The 26,982-nt window shown below is 34.0% G+C and overlaps 1 protein-coding gene and 1 long non-coding RNA gene across 7 annotated transcripts in view; one reads left to right on the top strand and one right to left on the bottom strand.

Annotated features, from left to right (window-relative positions):
• The window catches only part of NAALADL2 (N-acetylated alpha-linked acidic dipeptidase like 2), a 1,337,824-nt gene that overhangs the window by 327,915 nt on the left and 982,927 nt on the right, over positions 1-26,982 (top strand). The window lies entirely within an intron of this gene.
• LOC306637838 lies at positions 17,767-18,749 on the bottom strand. The gene is made up of 2 exons (XR_013757288.1): positions 18,297-18,749; positions 17,767-18,261 (listed from the first exon to the last, which is right to left on the bottom strand). It is a non-coding gene; the product is annotated as an uncharacterized lncRNA (long non-coding RNA).

The following is a 26,982-nucleotide window of genomic DNA, read 5'->3' as shown; positions in this document are numbered from 1 at the left end:
CATTTGTAAAACACTCAGGATCTGTACATTTCTGACCCAATGGATTTAAATGAATCTGATACTTTAATTCTCATACAAGTTTTAAATGGGAAAAAACTCATTACAGAAACCTTGAGGTACTTTTCAATTTTTGTCCTTAAATGTACCCACCCCAATATAATTTCATCTAAAAATGGTTTTCTCATTATCTACTCATCATGAGATTAGCTTTGTTAGAAGAATCACAGTCTATTTGTTTAAAATCAGTATCTTATACTTCTGTAACAATTATTTAAAGACAATAAATATTTGCATTTTATTGTACTATTTTTGGCACAATATTAATTTTTGTATTACCATAAACCTCTTGAATCTGAGATTATATTTCATTACTATATATATCTATATCTGTATATTTTTTAAGAATATGTGCCTTGCAGGAGACAAACTTGTAAGTTTTCCTTCTAAAGATAAAAAAGGACAACATCCATATAATGAATAAAAACCAGCCATTATAATCTAATGGTATTTTAAAGGGAAAGAACCCAACTCATTAACTTTTGACTTTATTTACATATATATATAGTGTATATATATATAATATATAATTAGCTGCCTAATTTTGCAAGTTTTAAAAGTTCATCACATTAGTTTTTGATATAAATTTCAATGATATCTACTTTTAACTATATTAATCAATTTGGCAGCAATTGAGTACTTGATTCTGAAAATTGTCTTTACACAAATCACTTTCATTCTCTTATGCAAGTGGAATAAAATTGTAACATTTCTTTGCAAATGTGACATATAATCTCTTAATTTACATCATGTGATTTTCATACTTTTGTGTTTATGAAATGAAGTACTTTCTTTGTTTTTTTCTCATTAAGTTGCTTAGGGTCTCACCATGTGGTTGAGTCCAGCTTTGAACTTGCAATTCTCCTGCCAGGGCCTCGTGAGCCTCTGGCATTACAGGTTTATGCCACCATGCCTAGCATGAAGTACCTTCTTGTTCTTGGAACCTCTTTTTCTATTTTTCTTACCAATAGAATGATTTCTAAAATTGATTTTTTTCAAGTTGAGTGTTCACCTTTTTTAAATAGAAAGTTGTTTGTGCTGCTACAAAACTCATTTTCTTGATTCCCTTAGTCTTCATACACTGCTCTAAAAATTTTCAAAGATGATTCCATACAAATATTTTGGCAAATTGAATGCTATATATGATATCAGTAAAGGAACAAAGATAAATATGCTGCAGATTTTCTTTCAAAATATTCACCTTTAGTGCTGCTACAAATAATTATAATGAAGTGTGATATTACATAATGAAAGCATGTAAAAAGTAGCACAAAAGTGAGGTGATATTTTAACTCCTAATTATTTAGATCAATTTCCAACTTCAGGTCCAAAGGCTAAGGTTATCAATCTTTTTGAAATTCATACCATGCCAGAACAAAAAAGCCAACATAACATAAAATAATATGTTATAAACAATTATGTACATGTGCATTTTTAACTTTATCATTAAGTATGAAAAATGAATATTTAGTTGCTATTATTTAGTTGCTATAATATTTCATATTATTTGCTTTTCTGTTATGTAATTGTTCCTATTTGAACAAATTACACTGGGTTTAGTTAGAGGTAGAAATTAATAGGAGTACTACTTAAAGAAATAATATGTTGAGAAAAATATAACAATACTTTAATAAGTCTTTTTTCTGTTATCTTATATCTGAATTTATTTAACTATTCTTAATTTTTGTTGAATGTTTACATTTTATAGACAATATCATTGTGGATTATAAGGATAACTATGAGATTATAAAAAGAATGTAAATGTGCTAATATTTCATGCAAAGTAGCAATGATATTTTCTTTGTCTCACAATGCAGTAGGATATTTTAATTCTTTGATTACTTTTCCCATAATACCTCTCTGAACTGCCTGCAGCTGTAGGTCATCCTTCTTTAATGTAATGGTAAAACTGAATGTAGTCAAACATATAGTCCACCTTGATTTGCAGCTCTATTCTTATCAAGCTCATATTTCACTAGTTCCTGGTATCAGCCTGATGGGTTAATATCAAAATATCTTGCCAACAAAATCATTTGACTACTTAGGATTTTACTTCTTAGCAGTGGCAGATATTTATGCATGTTAGAATTAGAAACTAGAGTGTTTCTTTCAGCCTCAATTTTTGGGGCTGCATGTGTTTTGTAATTTCTCCCTAAAGTTTTGCACCCATTGCTGAAAACTGAAATGTTTTGCATTCCACAATGGGGTTTCCCAGTATATTTTTTCTTGTTTTGGATTTTTTTAATCATTATTTATTTATTTATTTATTTATTTTTTTTACAGACTGCATTTTGATTCATTGTACACAAATGGGGTACATCATTTCTTATCTATGGTACATGATGTAGATTCATACCATATTCATACATGTACATAGGGTAAGGATGTCTGTCTCAGTCCACCATCTTTCATACCCGCCTTCCTCTCATTTCATTCTACATAATATAAGGTTTTTGTTTTGTTTTGTTTTGTTTGGTAAAATCTGAACAGTGACAAGCAAATTTGACCCAAAGACCAGTGGATACCTTCAGATATAATTGGTACTCAACATACCTAAAACAGGCTTTTCTTTCCTGCGTCTATACTAAAAATATATGTTCTGTCTTGCCATATTGCACTCAATTCATTAAACAAGAAACATGGGAATCATCATATTAAATCACTTTCTCTTAACCTTTTTCCAGTAATTCATTAAGTCCTATGAAATAACATGAATTACCTTCCCATCGTTTTAAAAGTTAAAAATACTCAAAAATACAGAGAAAAGCCTATTTCATTAAAGGTTTCCACAAGGCTAAGAAGCCAGTAATCACTCTAATTAGTTTCATGTGCATCTATAAAAGTATGTGTACATGCAAATATCCATACTATTTTCAGTTGTTTCCATGTGGCAATAGTCACTGCCATTTAAAAAGGAGAAGAATGAGTGCCATAAATCAGGTGTACATTTCTAATTTCTTTAGAAATTCTGAAATCCATCTGAGTAATATTACCATTCTACTAACCAAAAGATAAGAAAATTCCTTATTTTATTCTTGGTTATAACTCATGGATTTTGGCTCTAACTCTCTTGAAGAATCTTCCATTTCCATTTTCCTCCTTAGGTACATAAAGAAAGCATTGGAGAATATCTACTCATGGGTGGCTGAGAAAGTGCTCCTGCCCATAGAAAGTTGGGAGCTTAACAATATTAATATCTCATCCAGTTAGTCTTTTTGCAACTTCTGTAACTACAGCTCTCCTCAAACTATATTTTCCCCCTCAGTTTGTTTGATTCCAGTCAGCTCTATGTGCCAAAAGAAAGTTGATTCTCTTAAATGTTTTATAAAGAAAATTATATTTTTAGGTTGTTTTCAAGTAGTCATAATTTTAGTTTTTCCTTTCATTCACACACACACACACACACACAAACACACGCACACACACACACACACATTCTTTCTCTTGTTTCTTTTCTTTACTAGTATCTTTAGTATAATGTCAAATAATTCTGATGATAGTGATTTTTTGTCTTGTGTCTGATTTTATTAAAGGCTTTTAGTGTTGCTCATTTAAGCATGTGACTGACTTTTGGGCTAAGCTAAACATAGTATACCCTGAAAAAAGATTGACTTCTAGTTCTATTTTATTGAGTATTTTAATTGAAAATGGTTATTAGATTAGCAAATGGCTTTTCAGCATCTATAAAAGGAATAAAATAGCATTTTTCTGAGATCTACTCATACCATAAAATTTTATTGATGGATGGCCTAATATAAATTTATAAAATATTTGGATAAATCTCACTTGATTATGATTGAATATGATTCCTTTTATTTTTACCTGAATTTCATGCACTAATATTTTATTTGCCTTGATAGGCATCCGTATGTCATGACATGAGTACTTGGGTATGTGGGTTGTATGTGTATAATCCTGCTTTTGTATTTTAATTTTATTTGAGGTAATGAGAATTGAACCCAGTGTCACTTTACCACTTAGTAATGTTCCCAGCCTTTTTTATTTATTTTGAGGCAGGGTCCCACTACCTTGCCAAGACTGGTCTGGAACTTGTGATCTTCCTGCCTGAACTTCCCCAGTCACTGAAATTACAGGTGCATGCCACTGTGCCTGACTGTGTGTGTATATTCTTTGTTGGAACATAAAGTTATCTTTTCTTAGCTCATATCCTGGAAAATATTTTAGAAGCATTAAATCTGATCTTTAATTTTTTTTCAATTCCTCATGAGAACTATTTACAATTACTGCTTTTTTATTTCTATGGAAAAATTTCTCCAATTCTTCTATATAGTTTAGTGTTTAGATATTCTATGTTTCTGAGGTCAGTTTTGGTGAATTATGTTTTCTTAGAAAATTACCCATTTTGTCTGTATTTCAAATTTATTTGCATAGTGTAGCAAAATAGTTGATTAAAATTCTTTTAAATGGACTTTGTGGTTATTTTTCATTCATTATTTGTCATTCATTTTTGCTTATTTATTCCATTTTTACTCCTTTCTTTAAAAAAAAAGCCTACCAGTGATTTTTTTCATTCAAATGACCAACTTTTGCATGCATTTATTCTATTTTTGTTTTCTCATTATCTTTTCTTTAACAAGTTATTCTGCTTTCCTTTACTGTGTCATTCCTCTCCTAAATCTTGAAGATATTTGCATAATTTATTTATTTCATTATTTTTATGGATAAAATATTTAATAATGAGAAATTTTCCCTAAGTAACCTGTTTAATTTTTAAGAACTGCATTTTATAGGAATGAGAATTAAAGAGTTCATGCTAAAAATTAGTCACATGTATGGCATAAAGCAAGCAACATGACATTCTTTGCTGGAACAAAACATTTTAATGTAATAATAGTAATTAAAGTGAGTCAGGTCATGGAAAGTCTCTTTTTACATTTAATTGTATGTAGTCTGATATTAACTTTTTCTATACATATAATAAGACTTGTGATGTATAATTACAATTTACACACTTTTGTATCAGTTTTGTTTATGTATGTGTCTCTAATAATTTGTAATATATTTGCTTTCTTATTGTTCCTCTTTTTCCCTAAAGATTTTACTCAAAATACAATGAGGATTAAGTTACAGATTCTCTTCCTCCTTATAACCCCTAAATTTGTTTTTAAATTTTATACTTATGGTTTTAATTGTTTTTTAGTTTACTGCATCCCAAACTTACACTTTTTATAAACAGGAGTGCTCTGAATGACCGGAGAGCTAAGCAACTTGAGAGTCTTCAAGAAGGCCTGGGTGGCAGGATGGCAAGATGAAAAGTGTCATGTGTGAGAAAGTTTAGACTTGTCAACCTCCCCTAGCCAGTTATCATCCTTGTTTAGCTATGAACTGAACTGGCCCTTCCTTGCACAAATTCACCTTTCTCTTTGGGGACATAATTAGGCTTAGATGAGACCGTGAGAGTGAAGCGTAGATGATGGCATTAGTGCCCTCATAAAAAGAGACAGCAGAGAACAGTTTTCTCTCCCTGCTTCTCGCTCTTGTTCTCACTCTTTCATGAAAGGATGTAACAGGAAAGTGGCATTCTGTAAACCACAAAACATGCCCTCCGGCAGAGCTTGACCACGCTGACACCCTGACCTTAGACCCATCCTCCAGAACTGTAAGAAGTTAATTCCCTTTGTTTAAGTCAACCAGACTATGGCATTGTGTTATGGTAGCCTGAGCTACCCAAGTTGGTGACATTTAATTTCATCTGTGGAAGCCTCTGCTAAGTATTGTATCTTTTTTCAAGGTAATAAAATGGTTATTATCTTGGTAGGAATTATAATGAGACTGGAAACATTTGGAAAATGGGTTTGTTTTATATTTTCTTTAAGTATTATGTATGTTTTTAAAATTTATATCAGGAAGGCTATGTAGAGGTATTAAAATGTTGATTTATGAAGGGTAATAAAATATTTTTAAGTTCTAATTCAGAAATTATTTAATGTTTAAATTATTGGAAAGTATGATTCCTTTGGGAATGAAGATTGAGTATGAAATAATAACAGTGTATCTGCATGTATGCAAAATTTCAGAACTTTTTTTAGGACTGGAAATTTTTATTTGATTGCTCAACACTAAAATATTTAATTTTATTTTATGTTTCAGGATGGGCAGGTTGGTATATGAATTCCATCAGAAGATCTTAGAACTCACCTTTGATTGCAATTTTAATGTTTTCTTTTAGTCTTGTACCTCTCAGGAGATTTAACATTCATTAGTAATGAAAACTAAAGTTTATATAGACATATATCACTGCAATGACTAAAGGACCAGGCCAGAATAATTTTTAAGGAGAAAGAGTTTATTTGAGGGCTCATGGTTTCAGAGGTCTCAATCCACAAATAGCAGGCTCCACTCCTCAGAGCTTCTGGTGAGACAAGAACAACATGGTAGAAGAGTGTGGCAGAGGGAAGTGGCTCACATCATGATCAGAGAGCAGAGGGAGACTCCACTCGCTAGATACAAATATATACCCAAAGCCACACCCTACCACTTCAGTTACTACTCAGTTAATCCCTATCAGGGGATTAATTCACTGATTGGGTTAAGACTCTCACAAACCAATCATTTCTCCTCTGAACCTTCTTGCATTGTCTCACAATTGAGCTTTTGGGAGCTAGCTCACATCCAAACCATAGCTATATATATGTAAAATTTATGTCACTTTGTCCTCAGTGTCTTTGGGAGATATTTTATTATTTTCATTTTGAATGAGGAAACTGAGAGTAGGAAATAATAATTGACTCACTTTGTATAACTAGATTGTAGCAAAGCTAAGGTTTAACTTAATCCACATCTTTAACCATTGAGTTAAGATTCTGAGTTATATGACTGGATCAGAAATCTTATGATAGGATCCAATGATGTTCTGTTTTCTACTTGATGACCACTTTAATACATTTTTGTGACATACTAAATATATTTTTAATAAGAAATTTTGAACTGTCTTTATTTCATTCCTCTACTAAACACATACGTAGTCTGTTGAATAATCCAGTTCTGCATATTGCCAAAGAACTTAACAGACAGAGCAAGGCATAGTGACTTATTAAGGAAAAAGAAAAAGACATTTTTTTCAATCACTGTTCGAAATTATTTCCATATAATATTTACTGTATGAAATGACAGATTGAATAGTTCATCCATGACCTCAATAATGCCTAAGGGACGTAATCAAATTTTAAACATTAACTGCTAGGTAACAGATATCAGAATAGCTTCTTCTCCATATTTACCTTCTAATGTCAGTAATTCTGTTTGTCAGTATGTCCCAAATATGGATCTGCATGCCAGCTCTTGGCTGTTGCAATTTCTAAGCAGTAACTTTATTCATAGGGCCATTGTGTAGCCAAGGACTTTAAACCAGAAGCCTACTGTGTTTATTGATCTATTTCTTCATAATTCCGTATCAGGCAATCACACAATTCATGAACAGTCTGGGAGGGAAGAAATACACACATTAGACCAGCAGGAGACTGAAGTAGCCACATACTTAGAGACTCCACTAAGAATTTTAGCCTCATCTGTGTCATGTGGAATGATTGTGAAACACCACAGTGGGACTTTTAAACAAATCGAAATTACAGCTTTTTATTCTAAAATATAAATGTTTCTTTAAGGAATCATTTTGGTATTTGCCTAAGGTTGTTTGTCCCCTTCCATTTGAATAGGATGTGAAATTTTCTGAGTCCAAATGAGGTGGTTAGCCAAGCAGTATTCAGTAATGTTCAGTCTTTGCTCTCAAATGTGTTTTTTTATTTTTCCATTTTGTGGCTCTGCTGAGTGTCTAGACTTCTGCTATATATTCTGGACCAACAATGTTCAGCTATTCTGATGTCACCTCTGCTCCATCTACTGGAATACTGATTTACTATGCAAACTCTTTGGTGATATCATTATTTTTATAACAGCTTTAAAAAAATTTTTTTCCAAAGCCTGGTGCCAAAGAGCATTAAAATTATTTAGTTAAATTGAGAAAGCTCAGAGCTGAATTAAGATGAAACTATTAAATTAATCCTATCCTCTTGTGCCCAAATATATGTAGCCAGCAGAGAACTGCTTTGCACAGGGAGACATTGGTAGATGAAGGCAGAAAAGTAGGTGAATTTTGAAATTAAACGGGTACAGTGAATATCCACAGTATTTGCTCTGCTCTGCTTCCCAGTCTCACAGCTACAGTGAGCTATTAGTTCTTATACCTGCCCTGACCTCTCAGGTCTCCTTGCAGTGTTCTTTCTTCTTAGAGCCTCCTCTCAATAGTGTTTTCTTGGAAAACTCCTCTATTTTTCAAGATTCCTGACAGTTTCTTTTATGTGTTTCCTGATGTCCCAAGCCATCTGAGAGAAAGAGAGAGAGAGAGAGAGAGAGAGAGTTCTCTTCCTTGTGCTCCTATGAGACCTCCAGTCTATTTCTCTTTTAGCATTATCAAAATATAATTAACTGTCTTCTGCATGTCTGGCTTTTCTTATTAGATTCCAAACTCCTTGAAGGTAACAGAACTTTGTGGCCATTATTATTATTGTGACTTATGATCAATTTGACTCAGGAGGAGAAATCCCAATATTTGAAGATCATTTGGCTACCAAAGTGCTTGGGTTTAAGTACTAAAACTCAGAGAACACAAGGTAAAGTGCCTTTGTTAAGCACAGACAGAGGCAAAATATTTTGAGTAGATGGTGGCAGGGCTGCCTGTGCAGTCAGTGAGAGGGGCTGGGACAGGATTGGATATGATGGTACCCCATGAATTAATGAATAAAAAAGTGAATCATAGATTCTTAGTAAAACCCAGGAGGAGTCAGTAAAGCAGTTAATTTTAACTTTCCATCCTCCCACCCTGAGAAACTAGCAAGAGAAGGGAATGATACGTAAGAGTCTGGAAGGTTACCACCACCATTCTTTACACCTGCAGGATACAGAGCTGCAGGTCCTGAGGGCCAACCTCTTGCCTCAAGTTCTACAGTTCAGAAGGGATCAGCAAGGACCCCTGTCCCCGATTTTTTTAGTCCTGAAAAAGTAAACTTCAATGTTTTAGTTTTGCGTTTTAGAATATTTTCTTTCTCTTTCAATGAAACAAAAAAAATCTCCACAGGATGTAATGTTATCTTTTCAAGGAAGCTGCATGATTTATTGAAAACCAATGGGGGTAATATGTTCAGATCCCTATGCCAACATTTTCTCACCTTTATTCACTAAAGTAATTAATTTAATAATAAAAAACACAGAACTAGCATAGAGTCAGCGAGAGTAATGCTCAGTGAACACCCCCAACCCCCAACCTCGTCATTGCATCCTTGGAACAAGCAGTCATCAGCAATATCCCAAAGGCAAAATGTCGGTAGAGTGGGTGAAGTATATGTAGCAGGAGTGTTGGAGGTAAAATCCTGGATATAAGATGAGTACTTGTAAAAGGGAAGCCTGATGCTTAGAAGACAAGTATTCCTCTTTTCCTTAGGCTTGCCCTGGAACTAGACTTTTGCCTGGTTGTAATCAGCCATCTGGCAGCAGAAAGAATTCTATCCAAGAATTTAACCTGATGCTTTTTTTTTGTCTCCACTTGAACTATGGAAATATTTCCATATTCTTAAATAGCTTAATGGTTTTGTAATGTGGATGAATGTTCAGTCTGTGTCATATGAGGCTAGCAACTCATTTTAATTTTGATCATGAGATAGCACATATTTTTTCATACTTTAGAGTTACTTTGTTTGAAAAAAGAAACTTAAGCAACATTTAAAATGAAATTAGTTATTTGTTCCCTACTGAGCTTCATCAAAACTGTTTTCTGTATCTGTAAAATGCTTATGTCTATAATTGATAACAGGTTTGACAAAAGTATATGCATGCAAATAATTATGCCAGCAAAAATTTGCCATTTATGATAGACATAGTTTTATCCACATTTTTCTTTTGTCAGTAGAAAGCATAGGATTTGTTTCTCCAGAAATTCAGAATTACATAGAAAATCTGTTTTGCATGTATGCTACCACAATTATTTGTGTATTTTGGCAGCCAAAGTTGATCTAAATTATTTTATAAATGCTGCGCTCAATGCTGTATTGTTAATTTGCATACAGATGATTTATCTGGAATGATTCAGATATTTTAAGTGGTATGTTTTTAGATTGGCAAAAAAAATCATGTATCCTTTTCACAATTTATATGAAAGATCCAGATGTACCTTTATTTGCCTGTGCAAACTCTTATGCTTTTTAAGAGATGGAATTTTCATTTCCCAGATTGATTTGAACCTAGTATATGGCCTTATTAATTGGGAAAGATGCAGTTTATAGAGATACTTAGGTTTCTGGTTAAAGTGTTTTTGTTAGCTTCTTGAAAAGAATAGTACACAAAAGTTAGAAGCAGGAATTATGTGCTTTGTACACTTTGATGACTTAGAGGTTCATTAAAGATTAGTTTTCAATTAAAATAAAATTTTATCTTTAATGAATAGATCTATCAGAAGTTTAGAAGTAGTGCCAGAATACATATAGTAAGATAGTTAGTTCTTCCTCTATGCTATAAGATACAGTAATTATTATTTTTATTTGGCTAATGCTTTACAGTCTGCAGAACATTTCATGTGCATCTTATTTAAACCTCCCTGTCTCCTGTAAAGTAGATAAAGCAGGCAATAATTTGCTTTCCATTTTATATGCAAGGAACCTAGTGCTCTGAAGCTTGAAGCAATAGAAAACAGTACAAGAGGCTGCGATTGATACCTGTATGCCTTCCATTCCAAAGTCCCCCTTACATCTCCATGTTGGTGAAGTCTGTGCATGTCATCACACTGCCAATCATTTCTCTTCTTGTTTGCAAAGAAGCCTTTCAATTAGAGAACTGCAACAGTGATTTTGCAGTGAAAAATGAAAAGTCAGTTAAAGTTTCTAACCTAATGGTAAATTTCTCAGGTTGGCCAGTGTCAAATGCATTGGCTGGATTCACTCACACAGAGAAATTCATTCAATAAGGTACTGCAATAGGGACTGTGGGAGATACAGATAAGTGAGCCCCAGATTTAGTGTGGTTCTTTGATTTATTTTGAGATCTCTTCATGGTGGAGAATTTCATTACTCATTTGTGATAATATCACTGAGAAAAGTAGCTGGGATTCATCTGGAAGACAGCTACAGGTTTGCATGTGGGTGGACACCTAATGACCTTAGCAGGATTTGCTGTCCTTGTTATGATGTGTACATGGTTATGATGAAGTCATTTATACACATATGTTATTTTATTTATATATTTATTTTTTATTTATTTTGGTAGCTGGGATTGAACTCAGGGGAACTCAACCACGGAGTCACATCCCCAACCCTATTTTGTATTTTTTTAGAGGCAGGGTCTCACTGAGTTGCTTAATGCCTCACTTTTCCTGGAGGCTGGTTTTGAAATCAAAATCCTCCTGCCCCAGCCTACTGATCAGCTGGGATTACAGGCATACGTCACCACACCTGGCCGATGCAACCATGTATAATGGACTTTCTTGACTATGATTTGGAGTTGGCAATGTTATGAACATTAGCATTTATCCATGGTTGAGAAACAATTTCTTTTTGCCATAGTTACACCATTCATACTTGTTTTTAATTCTGTCCAATAGTCTTAGTTATTGTGGTGGTGCTTTGTTTATGTTTTTGTTTTCCTACTTACTTTCAAGTTTTGCTCCTATGGATTGCTCAAGTCTGTTAAATGAGGGGAGGGGTAGATATGAGCCTACCTTATGGTTTCTTAGTTCCTAATGACTCCCACATACTTAACTTTCTTTTTCAAATCTCAGTTCCTAAATCCTGTCCACAGTAGTTCACACTGCTGTCTGTCACCTTCTCTCAGGTGCCATTTTGTCTTAATCCTTTCTACTTCTAAAGAAAATAATTATTTCAAGTAAATAATGTTAAATGCTATTTGATATTTTTCACCATGATTTTAACTGGAAAAGCAACATGCCCACAAGTTTTAATAGTACCTGGAAAACAGCAAGCTCCCATCTAAAAAGAAAGTCTCAAATGTGGAATACTTATTAATGCCTTATAGTAAAAAACAGCAAATTGAAACTTACTACATGTATGTACTTGAAAGTACATTGTTTACAATGTTCTAGAAGCAAATTTCAGAAGCATTTTCTGCTTAGATTGTCATGAATTATCATATATGTTATGACTTTTAGAGTATAAAGTATCTTATTACATTTGAATTATTTATTCTGTGTTACTTTTTGTAAGTAAATAATGTTTCCTATTTTAGGAAATTCTACATCTCTGAGCTTATATGTTCAATGTTCTATCTTCAAATCCATAGCCACTTACATCATGTATTTTTAAAGCCCTATTGAAGTGTTATATTTTTCTAATAAATAAAACAAAGCAATATATCTGGGGGAATAATCTTTCTGTACACAAATCTGACTTATTTGGAACCTCCTCATATAGACATGTTGAAAGAATTTAAATGACTTCAAGGTGACTTATTACATGAAATGTACTTGTCATTTAAAAGACTCACATTTAAAATGTAGTAATTAGAAAATAAGTCTGTAATAATATTGACAAATAAAAACTAGTGGAATTTATATTTGAGAGAAAAATTCATAATTCAGTGTGTTGAAAAGAAAAGATCCTCATAGTTTATTTATTTATTTTTTTGTGAGATGTGGTAGATGAAAGAAAGGGTGGTAAATTAGGAATAGAGAGGGGAAGACTCACATAGGAGAAAAAAAATCTTACATTCACTATTGCAACCATTTGAAATGAAATGTCCTTCCCAAAAACAGATCAGAAATCAAATTTTTCCCTTTATATTTGCCCAGTGTTTAAATGTTGAGGGAGATCATTGTTATGTGATTATAATAATTCTGCTAGGTTTTAGGATCATTTTTCTTTCATTCAGATCTTGAAATAATTATTTTGGCTTCTGTAATTTCATGGATAAATTATTGCCACCTGTCATTGTTGGCTAGATGATCCAGTGAAGTTCAGTTTAAGCTTTTGATATTTGTAGAAAAGTGACATTTGTCTTTTGTTTTTCCATTATATACATATATACCTGGAAAAAGCTAAGAAGTAGACAATCTGAAGCTATTTTGAGATCTTTATATTATTATAGATAGCTTATCACAAGCAATAATTTATTTATGCTCTATTTGTTTGTGGTAGATAAATTAATATCAGTAAAGCATGATATGACCCCAATTCATGTTGTCTTCCTGGACTTTTGAGCTAAATTTCTAAAGATTGACATGACAAGTACAATTGAAATAAACATCACTTAAATGTGCAAATTGGATAATTGCTCACACAGCAACCTACCAATTAGTCAGTTATTGATGCAATTTACTGAATGTACAGCTAATATGAGGTAAAGAAAAATATCTTGGTTCAAAATTAAGATAGCCTAAAACCTGTCTTTGGGCTAATTTCACTTAGAATAAGGAATCTGGATCCTCAGGCACATATCAACTCAGGCATAATTTTAGATATTGAAGGTAGTACATGAGCTTATGGACATTCGCTTTCCTTCCTTCATGAGTTGTAAAGCATGATTGCTTAAGGGATATATGGATCATCTTTATGCTACCTCTCAAGTCTTAAAAATCACATAACTTAATCATAAACTTTTGAAACTTAAATTCCATTATTTATAAAATGAAGACTTACAGGGTAATAGTAAGAATTAAATAATATAAGTCTAATAAAGCATAAAACAATTATATTAGAGCTGACATTTACTGACCTGTTTACCGAGTGACAGGTCCTCCAGTAAATAATTCAGACTTATTAAATCATTTTCTCTCTGTAACTCTTTTAAAGATACTGTTTGGTGCCGACCATATAGGTCATCTAGTAGAGTGACTGACTCTCATGCTGGAGGCCCAGGTTCGAGTCCCCAGCCCTCTGTTCTTGTGCAAACACCAAACAAACAAGCGAAGGATACTGTTTGTTTCCCCTTTTACAGATTAGAAAGATGAGGTTTAGAGTTTACTAAATTGGCCCCAAATCACATAATTGTAGAAGCCAACTCCATAGCTCAGTATTCTTGAAATATACCAATTACTCTGTTGCCATTTGAAACAGAACTTAACATTAAGCCTTTGATTCAATCCAATTAGCTCCTTTCACTTGTCCCTCAGGTAGGGTTAGGTCAATCCAAGCTATTTAGGGGAAGAAAGGGTAGAAAGAAATACTTTGAATTTCAAAGGATTCTAAGTCAGACTTGGGGCCTTGTGATGGGTGACCTGTATCAACATGTTTTTACATTGCCCCAAAGTCCTGAGGCAATTCCACAGCATGGCTTCTAGAAAACTGAAACTTACTACTTAGAAAATCAGATTGATGGGTACTGTTCATTCTGGACCAAATAATGTTTGCAATTAGAGTGCCATTAGTGGAAAAATCATGGATTTTAAAATTAAAGCCATCAAGAATTTTTTAAAAGATACTTTCTTATTATTTGAAATATATCATTTACAATATTATGTTATATAATTTACAATATTATGTGTGTATCATTTATATGATAATATTGGAAGTTTCTTAAAGTAAAAGTGAGGTTCCAAATAGTAACTGTGGAATATAGCCACAATTTCAGGGAAAATTAAGCAATAAACAAATGCTTTGTTTCTAGTTGTATTTCTAATGTTTGAAGCCATATTTAATCCTTATCAATATAATAATTAATGCAATGAAATCTTAGGATTTTATGCACTGGGGAAGATTATTAAGAGAGAAACATGTTGAAGTAGTATTTATCACATATTTATTTTGACTGCAGAAGAGAAAGTTCAGTGACATTGCAAAGTGTCTAATGGAGTATTAATGGAGTAGAAAGTGAAAAATACCCATAAAAATGATCCAAGTTGATGAAAATTGTAGTGTAAAATAATTTGAAATTGGACTTTCAAAGGTTCCTACATCAGTTTTTTGTTTAGTCTTCTGTTTAGTCTTCTCAGAAATCTAAGAAAAACAAATCCAAAATCATTTTAGAGCCAAAACATTTGAGAGATGATTGAAAACTGAATTTTACTAGTCAACCTCCCTCACTTATGTTAAATGAGGAAACAGACTGAGAAAGACTAAATAGGAAATAAAGTTTTAAAGGAATAAAGACGTTGGAAACCATTTAATACAATGTGTTCTTTGTGATTCAGAAAATGTAAGAGGTTTTGAAGAAACATAGAGGTCATTACTGCCACAGCCTGGTATATCCTCTGACCACTTTTTTCTGTTATTTACTATTTTTACAAAAGTTAAGATGAAACATCATTGTTCACTCACTTTCTGAATCCTAAGTAGAATTACCACATGCTAACTATTGCTATCCTTTGTGTCACAGTATTCTTTGTGTCATGATTGTTTGCTTCAATATACAGATGTAAGGTGGGCAACTTTTGTGTATCATATGTGTAATTCCCTTTCCTGAGAATAAGGAATAAAAAGCAAACAAGATGCATATCATGTTGCTGTTAGAAGGTTAAGGTTGAAATTTTTCAGAGGTGAATTTACAGAAGCATTGATCATTAATAAAATTGGTAACAGTAACTTTTGGGTTAAATGAGAATAAGAACCTTTTATTCTGGCAGCAATTGGGAGAATGGAGAGAAGTAGAGAAGTAAGTTCGTGATTAGAAAGAAATAGAAGTGGTAGATTTCTTATAAGGTGAGTTTTATTACTAGGGGAAACCAGGGGAAATTTATTGGAATGCTATCCAATAATCTCAAGCAACTATAGACAAAATTTGTTATGAAGAACTTGGAAGGTATACATGTGCAAATTACTCCCTATCTGTCTTTGTTTCTTCCTGTTTTCTTTGACAGCATGAAAATAATAGAAAGATTTGAATGGCCAAGTAAATAAAAGTCCACCAAGTGATTTAATTTGGAATGGATAAAACACCCCCCCCCCACACACACACATACACACAAAGCATGGTAATTCACAAAATCAATACTGAAACCCACATAAAGACATAAGGTACAATACCAAATGGGAAGGTAGTTTAAATAGTTGCAGGTAGGAATACACATATTTCTGTGAAATACTTGAACTTATAGTAGCTAAGATATAGTAAGTATAATTTTTCATTACCATCTCCCAGAGAAAATGCCAAGGTTTATCTTTTAAGGTTAAATGAATATTGGCAGCTTTTTCTTCCTATCGTACCCTTCTCTTCCACTGTCTTTGATCTGTATTAGAAGATGGACAGTTTCCTGTGGTTCAGAAATTTTCAAATCTTGCCATTTTTAATATAGGAGTTGAAAGGGTGGAATAGGAGTGAGCACCAGTCATAATTGTGTCTTTTCTGTGTTAATTGACAACAATATTGCTTAAGTTCACGGTCTTTCAGGATGAATTCTTGTTATTTGTTTTCGAATATAGAATTTAGGGCAGCCTTGCAGATACCACAATTTTTTATATCATTCAGTAGAATGCCATTTGTTGGCAAAATGATAACATGAGAAATTGTTTGCATTACTTTCTATCACTTGAATCTTCACACCATACAACACCTGCCACCCCAGAGGAATGTGATATCTTCACCTAACAGTGTGACAGTGAAAGAAGTAATCAGAGAGAGTCACCCTGGTACTGTGCAAAAACTGAGTGAGTTCCTGCTGCCAGCTCAGTGACAGCCATCCACAAAACCCTGGCAGGGTGACTCACTTCACTGGGCTTCTCTCTCAGGCCTATACCCGTTGAATACTCCTTGTCCCTCCTAAAACTTTGGGCACTTTGTTTCCAAATTCGTAGACTATTCATGCATTACAGAAGCAGCGCTAAAGGAAAGAGCTTTCTCCTTTCCCTGGAAAATGCTTCTTTCTACCCTATTTCTAGTTTCTTTTTAAATTCTTTTTATTTGTTCTACTTAGTTATACATGACAGCAGAATGCATATACGTATTTTGATAAATCACACATAAATGGACTATGATTTCTCATTTTTATGATTTTACATCTTTCTAGTTTATTCTGATGTTATTCAGTGCTTGATTCACCTGCGGTACTGTGTTCCATTTTTAAGTTGTTTTTTCTTTTCAGAAATTAGTCACTACAGAATCTGTTATAGCCACAGAATTGAAAAAATTCTGTTCTGGGGAACAGAATTGAAAAAAAAAAATCCCTAGGGCTTATATTCTAGCAGGGATGAAATAAAATATTGATATCTCAGTAGACTGAAAATTTGAGCCTTCATGGGCAGTTGTGCAGTTTGTGCACTGCACAACTAGGCAATCATTCACCTTATTATCCATGTGAATGGTGTACCCTAGAATTTGCAACCCTAAAGTGTCAGGCCTAGGTTGAGTCAGATTTAGAAAGAGGCAACTACTTTTGGTTCATGGCCACATATCTTCTTGACTGAATTTGAATAGACCTGAATTTTTTGAAGGAATGAGTTTAAATCTTGTTGAAAATCAGCATGAACAAGAACGTCAGTAGTAGAAACTATTAGAAATAAAAATTGGCTGCAGTTAAGCTCAAGGAACTTAGTAATGTGATATTGGAGATATCAGATTTCATGAATCTCCATATATTCTTTTAGGAAATGTGGTTAAATTGTTGACAAGACTCATTTTTCTGTTTAGTGTGAGGTTCTTCAAGATATTTTTACTAAAATTCTTTAACACCACCAGGATCACTTGAAACAAGTTTTAGACTATATCATCTGGATCTAATATTCCAGTTCTGAGAAGTTGATTTTTGGGGGGCCCTGGGCAGGGGGACCAGGGATTGAACTCAGGGGTACTCAACCACTGAGTCACATCCCCAGCCTTATTTTGTATTTTATTTAGAGACATTGTGTCACTGAGTTGTTTAGCACCTTGCTTTTGCTGAGGCTGGCTTTGAACTTGTGATCCTCCTGTCTCAGCCTCCTGAGTTGCTGAGATTACAGGCATGCACCACCGCACCTGACTGAGTAGAAGTTCTCATTACCCATCAAATAACTCTGTGCAAGGTGCCCAAACATTACATGACATATTTAGATGTGCTCTTGCCAGTCCTAGTCCGCTGATGTTACCATACTCCTTGGTGGGCTGTGCTTTGGCTTACGGGTGCCAGAAGGACTAACCTGACCAAGTTGGCCACAGCTGACCACATTTACCATTTACTGGGATATGTTCACCCAAATGTCTAGAGGTAGACTGTCCCTTGGAGCTTTTATTTTGTTTCTATTTTCTCTTTCCTCCATGTCGCATCTATTTCCTACCACTCTGACACTTGACATGGTTCTGTTGGAGTAGAGGACTCAACACTTGACACAGTTCTGTTGATCTTCCTCTCTCTTGGGGGCCATAGGTGTGGCATGTCTCCATGTGTAGTTGCTTTTTAATATTAATAATCAATATATCATTAGAAAGTTATTGGAAAAACATTGGAAAGGTTTCACTGTATTGGGACACAAAATAATACACAATAAAAATTCAGTAGTAATACATAGATAAAATATATAAAAATAAACAATTGTAGCTATGCTCAAGTTAAAAGGAGCTATGATTGCTTTAGTACAATAATTTCTAAATATAGATGGATAAAGAGGCATTCCTCTGAGCTCGGATGCGGTGTTTAGCCTTTGTTGCTTTCCTAGTTTTAATAGTTGCTCCTAGAGATACTTTATATAATAAAAATATTTGGATTAGTCATAAATATAATTTGTGTTTTTCCTATGTTTAGTCTAATTCTTTTAGAATCAAAATAAGATTGTAGTCTGCCATTTAAATGAAATAGAATAGACTATTAACTATAAGTTGATTTCTTTGCCCTTTGTTAATAATAGTAAAAGCTCTTCACTGAGTAGAAGTTTTTATTACCCATCAAATAACTCTGTGCAAGGTGCCCAGACATTACATGACATATTTAGATGTGCTCTTGCCAGTCCTAGTTAATAATAGTGAAAGCTTTTCACTGTTAAACACTGGAGTTCATGGTGGGGGTGGTTTCGCAGAAAATCTAGTGACATGTTTGTTCTGGAGGTTGAAGACTGGCAGATCATGGTGCCCTCAGTTTGGCTGGTGGACGGGGTTGTTTTGGTCTGACTGAGAAAAAAGTTTGTTTTGGACTGGACTGTCATACAGAGAGAATGTGTACTTTGAGAAGCATAGATTGTACTTTCGAAGGTTTTTCTTATTTTGAACTAACCATAAAATGATATAATCATTACTAAAGAAAAAATATGTATAAAAAGGCTGGCAGAAAAATTACAAAAAGAGAGATTCAACCTCAGAATACTTGGTGTCTCTGTCTGCTGTTTCTCCACCACGCCGATGCCTCCCATCCACCCGACTGCTGCTAGGGCTGGACCCTGGCACCTCCAAAAACAGATTTATCAAGAATATCTGAACTCAGAGGAACTCTTCTTTCTTACATTTTTGTTATAATGTGAAGTTTCTGGTGTTGAACAGTGTGATGGAGCAAAGAATATGAAGTAATTGTTCCAGTGGGAGTGAAGTCCAAAGGTTTTGGCTCTGATCTGAATTGAAAAGTTCATGGTTAAAATGTAGATCAACAAATAAAGTTGCTACCAATATAACAGAAGAACAAAAGTGAAGAGACCTACTAGGAGCTATGCATTGAATATGCCCTGTCTGAATTGCTTGGGTCCAGATATTTTTTAGAATTCAGAACATTTTGAATTTCTGGGTTTTGGAGTAGGGATGCTCAATTGGTGGTCAATGCAAATATCCCAAACTCAAAATACTCCCAAATCTCTGTTCCCAAGCATTTCAGAAAAGGGAGACTCAAACTGTATTACCTCAAATCTAGTCTGTAACATTTTGATAGAGGTTAAGTAACAAGTCCTTGGAAAAGCAAGTTGCCCAACAAGTTGGTAGAGATGGACAAAGAGAAGTGTCAGAATACACAGGTAACTTTTCTGCAAGTTATCATTTTTATATTTTATATGTACTTTAGTGTTAGCAATTCATTGCACTTTCTTTGAGTTGGAAGAATGAAATCATTTTGGCGAGGCAGAACTTTCAGCATGGATATTATTTTATAAATTTGGTTGTAAGTAAGCATAGTTCAATAATATAAGTATATAATAATGTCTTTAACTAGGAGATAGTTTGGTTTAATAATTTTTAAAAAATGAACATGTGAGTGAGATAAAACTAAGTTTATACCGTAGGTGCAAGCTATGCTGAAGACCTTGGGCATGTAACATTGGACCTGAGCCCAGTCTTTCATTATTAATAAAATGGAAATTTCAACACCTAATGTAGGGATGTTTTATGGATTAAGTCAGATAATATAAGACATCTTCTCCAGTGTTTTATCCAAATGAGATACTCAGTCAGTTGTTGCCATTACCATTACTTAATTATATGGAGATACATTAATGATATGTTTATTTATTATAGATATATTTATTTTAAAATAATTCTGTTTTTCTCACAATAGAAATTTGTCTATGATTATCATATCTTTGTCTGTGACTAGAGCAGATTATATGTTTGAAAAAATTTGCTAATGTTTGATTTCTTATTTCTTAGTCCTCTTAGTTACTGTCTTCTGTATCGATTCTTTTGAAGTTTTACATTTTATTATAATATGGTTAAAGTTTTGAAAGGCTTTGATTATTGTATCTCCACTGTCATTTTTAGTTTCGCCAGTATGTTTCTCCCAAAAATGTTAAATATTTCAATTATATGCAGTGAGACTTGAGGAATTATATATAAATGATAAACTTTTCTATGAATTCATAATTAAAACAGGAAGCAATTTGTTATGCCACATCCATTTGAACACTTTCTTAACAAAATCATAACACACAAGTATATGCACTTGCTTAGGAAGAAAACTTTACAAATGATATACAAACTTACCTGTGAGGCATGTTATCATTATGAGTTAAAACAAAGGGGATAGAACCTTGATATTAGCCTTCATTTGTACTCAATACTGCCTGCCAATCTGGAATAGGAGCGAATAGTTGATGGTTGAATCATTATGGTTGATCAGAGTCAACAGCTAGTAAGATCTTAAGATTAACACTGCCTTAGAGGTCTGAAGACCTCAAGTCTAATTCTGTGTGAGCACAGAGGATCCTGTTATTTGTTATCTGTGAAAAGGTAGGTGATTTTTAATATTTTATAAATAAACTGATTGCGTGTATTAATGAAAAGCAACTTAAAATACTAACAATTCACTAGATCATTTTCTTAATGAATAAGCTATATTAAGAAATCAATATTTTTATTTAAATTGTTTATAGGTACTTAAAGGTTTTACTCATGTGGTTTTAATATTCCTTTGGCCATCTTTTTTTTTCAAGAAATGTTTGTAATCAAATCCTTTTCTTTAAAAGATTATAAACTTCAAAAATTAAAAACTTGAGTTTTCTCTGCAGCAGAATTAATTTACAAAAATTTTGTACTTTGAATTACTGAATGTCTTTTGTTGCTCAAATATCTAGGTGTATATTTATGTTACTATGATTACTGATTCATTCTGCTCTTTAAATTAAATATATTCTGCAACCACAGGCTTCTGTTGGTGTTAGGAGTATAAATAAGAGTCAAAGCACCTGCTAGCAGACAAAAAAAAAAAAGAAATACGAAAAGAGTATAATCAAAGTATAATACCTCCATCTGTATCTGAGGAGTTGGCTAAGACACTAAGATGAAGGTGATGCTAAAAGAATATTGATATTAAATCTAGTTTCTGTTGAATGCAAGATAAGGTCCTACCCAACACCAATGCAGTGAAAAGATGGACAGGGTGGCTTTTTGATGTCTAAAGTTGTACAGGAGTGTCATATGTCCTGCACAACATAGGATCGGATAACCACGCAGAGGTGTGAGCTGGCTGAGAAACTAAAAGTCTGAAATAATTAATAAGAAATAAAAGACAAAAGACACAGTAAAATAGTTTCATAGCAGGGGCCTGGTGGGTGGATTGGACCTGAAGAGTCCAATCTCTAACAAAGAGAAAAAGCCCACCAAAACATATCAAAGGGGGATTTATTGTGAGAAAAAATTTTCAACATAAACAAGAAGCGAGAGGCTGTAGGGAAATTGACCTGATTAGTCTTATCACTTGTGCAGTAATTCTTCCTCCCCCAGGAAGCTGGTATCTAAAGGCTATTGGGCACACTGGTATCCCTTTCCACCTTTAGGGAGATGAGTTTGAACCTAGGACTCTCTGAACCAATAAATTCCGAGGTATCACAGAATTCTTTGAGCAAGATGTTTCCAAGGCAACGGAAGAGTCTCAGATGGGTGAGATAACACTTAGAGTTCTCTGAGTGGCACACCTCCACTTAAGAGATGTCTCAGACAAGCCCCCGATTCATTCCTGGCTCCCAACACACAAGCATGACTTGTTTAGGATACGGAGAGACACTGGGTGTTGCTAATAAGGAGTGTACATGAGATTTGGTGATTTAAGGACTGGAAATGCGCATGAAGAAGTTGATTGGAGCTTGATCATAAGGGCTTCGTATGTTTTCTCAAGATGCTTAGATTAAATCCTACACACAAATTGGAGCCAGTGAACACTTAGAAATGGGAGAGTGATACGCCTGTCCTGTTATTTAGAAAGTTGTCTGCAGTGATGGTACAAGGGAAGAATCTATTGGCATGGTTGTTGAGCTCCAAACTCTGAGAAAATTTTTAAGGGAGTTTAAGCAAATATGAAAATTCTAGAGACATTTCTAGGAACAACTGTCAACTTTTCATGTCTGGATTTAAAAAGGGACAGAGAAAAGATTTTTTACTTCAGGCATATACCAAATTCATCCATACTCTTATTAAACACACCTCATCAGACATTGCTCTAGGTAGGAGAGATGCAGAGACAAATTAGATACATTTTTACCCTTAAAAAGCTCATTTTATAGATGGTGAGAGGAAGTGCAGTAGACTAGAAAAAGGAGATGGGGAGGCAGGGAAGGGTGAGGAAAGAACAGGAGGGGCAAAGCGGGGGAGGGGGGATCATTAACCAAAATCAGTTTCCCTGCATGTATCAGTTTTTTGGGATGAACCCAACTATTATGTATAACCATAAAGCTCTAATAAATTTTTTTTAAGTCAAGATAGGCTTATACTTGTTTGCATATGATTAGTGATTATGACAAATAAAGTTCATTTTTCCTACAAAAATAAAATATAGAGCTCATTTCTTGGTGTTTTTCCCAGGGATATTTTGGGCTTTTTTATCGTCATAATAATTGATGCATATTTTTCTGATATGTAAGATAATACTAAGCTTTTCCAAAACATAATCTCATTAATCAGTGGATTAATTCTGATTGCTTTCTTGAAATGCTCGATCTTTTGTCTTCAATATTTTTCATGTCATTGAGCTGGGATGCTACTCTCTATTTCTTCTAAATGACTTAGAGAATGAAAATATGTAAGCAGGGGTTTTTCAAGAATAATGCATTACTGCATTAGAGAGAAATATAAATATCTTACTCCCCCCACCCCAGATTTTGATGGTAGTTGTCTATGGAATATTTGTAGATTCAAATTGAGTACACAGAATGTTAATTAGTATGCGTATTTTTAATTTTATATAGTAGAAAGCTAATTGATGTTTTCCTTAAAGAATGAATTTAAGAAAATGTGATTTGAAAAGAGTGGTATTGCTAATCTCACTGATCCAAGTAGCAGAGACTACTGATTGAGTAAAATAAGCAGTTTTTATTGTTTAATGGCAATTACATTCTGAGAAATGAATTAAAATAACTTCAAGATTTAATACATGATAATGCTGACTTAATTGTGGGCATACTTTTGTAATGGTTAACTATAATTAACTCATACAATCAATATTCTTCATTCTGGTATTGGTAGGTATAGACAGATACAAATGGTTAAAGTCAAGGTGGGAACACAAGAAATAAACACATGAAAATAATTACAGAAATATCTTATTTGTATCATCTAGTGATATAAAATGCTAAAGGGTAATCTGACAGAGTATTGGGTAAATCAAATATTAGAATGCTCTGCACTTTGTAGAATAACTCCAAGAGGAGTTAAAGGAGTTTAAGAGGACAGTATCAGTGAAGGTTGGAATGGTGGCTAATGTATGTATTTATTGATATATATGTAAGGTAGAAGAGCCATGTAAACAAATAGATTGTCAAAATAGTCCTAAATCTGGGAATATTGTGAACAAATGTGATGCCAAGACACCTGAGGAGTCTGAGCTTCATGTATGGGCCTAATGTGACTGTGGCTATGCAGGAAGTTAGAAGAGGGAAGCACAGGACAGAGACTGAGCAGAGAAGAGATTGGTCCTAGAGATCTGTTAAGGAATAGAGGCCCTAGGAGAGACCAAACATGATTTCATGGCCACTAAAAGGAAGAGAGGAAGACAGTGCTCTTGAAATAAATACCATATCCCTCAGAACAAAGGAAGCTTGTTTTCTTTTAATAGGTAGGTATGAAGTCTAAATTCAGCATCACACTGGGAACAAAGTATGCAGTCAAAGACAGACAAAAGATGATCTACGTATGAATTCTACAAGGGCTGAACTTGAGTTTACCATCTGTGGAACTAGGAAAGATCACTCAGAGCACAGATTTCCCATCCCTTTGGCTGAGGGTGATGTTGAGGTAGACTGAATATCAATGATGAGTCTTTCATCTGATACTTTGGGTGAACATATGAACATATCTATAAAATGTTATGTGTTCCTTTGATATTACTTAAATTTCTACTTATAACATATTGGGGAATAAGTGACTTTCTCATCCATAAAATATTTCTAGAATTTATAACTGGGAGATAGTAGGGGCAAGAGACTAAGACAAAGATTTCTAGTCAACACTTACATGGAATTTTAGAACACCAAACATTTTAAATGATCATAAATATTTTGAAGTTCTTTTGCTAGATAGATTAACATTAGGTGGGTACATTAATTTTTATGGTTCAACAATGATTGTCCCTTTTCTAGACTCTGACTTCTGAAGTGATGGAGTTCCAGAGGAGGGATGGGATGATATGGGTGAATATCTTTTAGCTGGGTGAATTTGAAATTCCCTCTTCATCAGTTTGCAGTATCCCTGTATCCCTGAATTTCCATTATTGCCTTATGAGAAAGTGTTTTAAATGAGGCCTCTTTTGTTGGGTGCACGTATGACTGTTCACTTTTCACTATCTTATCCACTCAGCTCACCAAACTATTCCTGTAGCCCACAGCTCCATTCTGTTGAAATTCCTTTGCCTGGCATGTGACCCACTTATATGGAATTATAAGCAGTAGGTCTGACCCTAGCTATCTTCCATGGCATATATGTGGTTCATCAGAAGCTCTGTTCTTGCCATGCCATTGGTGGAAGCATCATCCTAGTTCTCTATCTGATCCTCTTTCTCTACTTCTTCGGTGGCCTCAGAGGCATATCTGTTGGTCAGCTGTCCAAATAGACATCTAATCAGGGAATTATATGTCTGAATTCCATTCTTGAAAGCAATTCATATGATCTTTAAGTACTAGCTTAACATCCTACTCTTAGTTCCAAGGAGACTTTTATCATGATCAGATGCTCCCCACAAGCAGAAAGCTTGACAATGAGCCCATTTCTTGACAGATGCTACAGAGGAGGTGAGGTGAAGCAAAGGGCATGCTTCCACCATTTGGTGACTATAAGACCAGTTGTGTCTCCTCATAGTAATCATGTGTCTCTTCTCTACTTTGGGGAAAATCATAACAATTTCTTTAAATATAGAGTCAATAGCATTTCTGATAATTCTTCTCCAAAAGAAAGCGTCTCACATAACATCATGTTGCAAATGATATTGCAGGTGCATACTCACTATATACCTATATATGTCATTGATTCTGGACACCCTTAGTTAACGAATCACAGAAGTAATAGAAGTAAAAACTTCTCAGTTAAAAAAAAAAAAAGAAAACTTCTCAGTAATGAAAGAGAATGCTCTCAGATCTTGACTTTTCAGTGATCCAGCCTCAGTCTAAAAGCTTAGAATTACAGGTGAATTTAACAATGATTTGACAAGCTTGGTTCTAATTCTCCAAAATGGAAAGTTAGACTGCTCTATCCTTATATACTGAGAAATGACAACGGCCAGCAAGGATGGACATATGCCCTCCCACGGAGTGCTACTGTTATGAGTATAATTTGTTTTAAAAAGAAAGTAAGTATATTTAAAGACTTTAAATGCTTGATTCATATAATTCATGTAATATAAAATTCACACATTTAAAATATACATTTCAGTAGCTTTCATTGTAGTCACAGAGTTGTGTAGTCATTTCCAAAATCTAATTTCAGAATCCTTTTCTCACTTCCCCCCACAACACACACAAAACAATGCCACACTCTTTCCATGTCTCTACAACCATAGACTCTGATAACCACTAATGTATTTTCTGTCTCTAAAGATTGTTCTATTCAGGGCATTTCCTTAAAAAAATGGAGTAATAATGCGATATATAATCTGTGATGACTGGCTTGTTTCTCTTAGCACATATATTAAGGGTTATCCATGTTGTAGCATGTATCCAGAATTCATTAATTTTAGTGCTGAACAGTATTATAGATAAATTGTAGAAAGGTCTCTGATGCAAGGCAGTTTCTTCATGAAAAAATGTAGAGATGAAGTTAAGCATGCCATATTTTTATTGGTAAATACCTATGAAAGGGTGTGAGTGAAAACAGGACTGTATTGTGAGGCCGAGGGGCCACAGTTGCAGACCTCCTAACAGGGTTCTGCAGAGCAAAGAATGCCCCTTAGAAGAGTCCTGCAGTGGGAGGAAATGACGTGGCTCTCGTGCCACTGCCTTCCTCAGTTGTTAGACTGTGGTAGTCCTGAGAATAAGGTGACCTCAACCTGGAAGTCCAAGGCAAAACCACATAAAGCCAACAACTGTCAACTAATCTTGACAACTGGGCAGTCAGTGTTTCCTTAAAGGGCCATCTGGGTGTCTTCATCTGTGTAGTTAACCCATGTAAAATAAA

The sequence above is a fragment of the Sciurus vulgaris genome (assembly GCF_902686455.1).
Source record: "Sciurus vulgaris genome assembly, chromosome: 10".
Lineage (NCBI taxonomy): Eukaryota > Metazoa > Chordata > Mammalia > Rodentia > Sciuridae > Sciurus > Sciurus vulgaris.
Note: the sequence above shows the minus strand (reverse complement) of the source record. Positions and strands in the feature narration are given on the sequence as shown.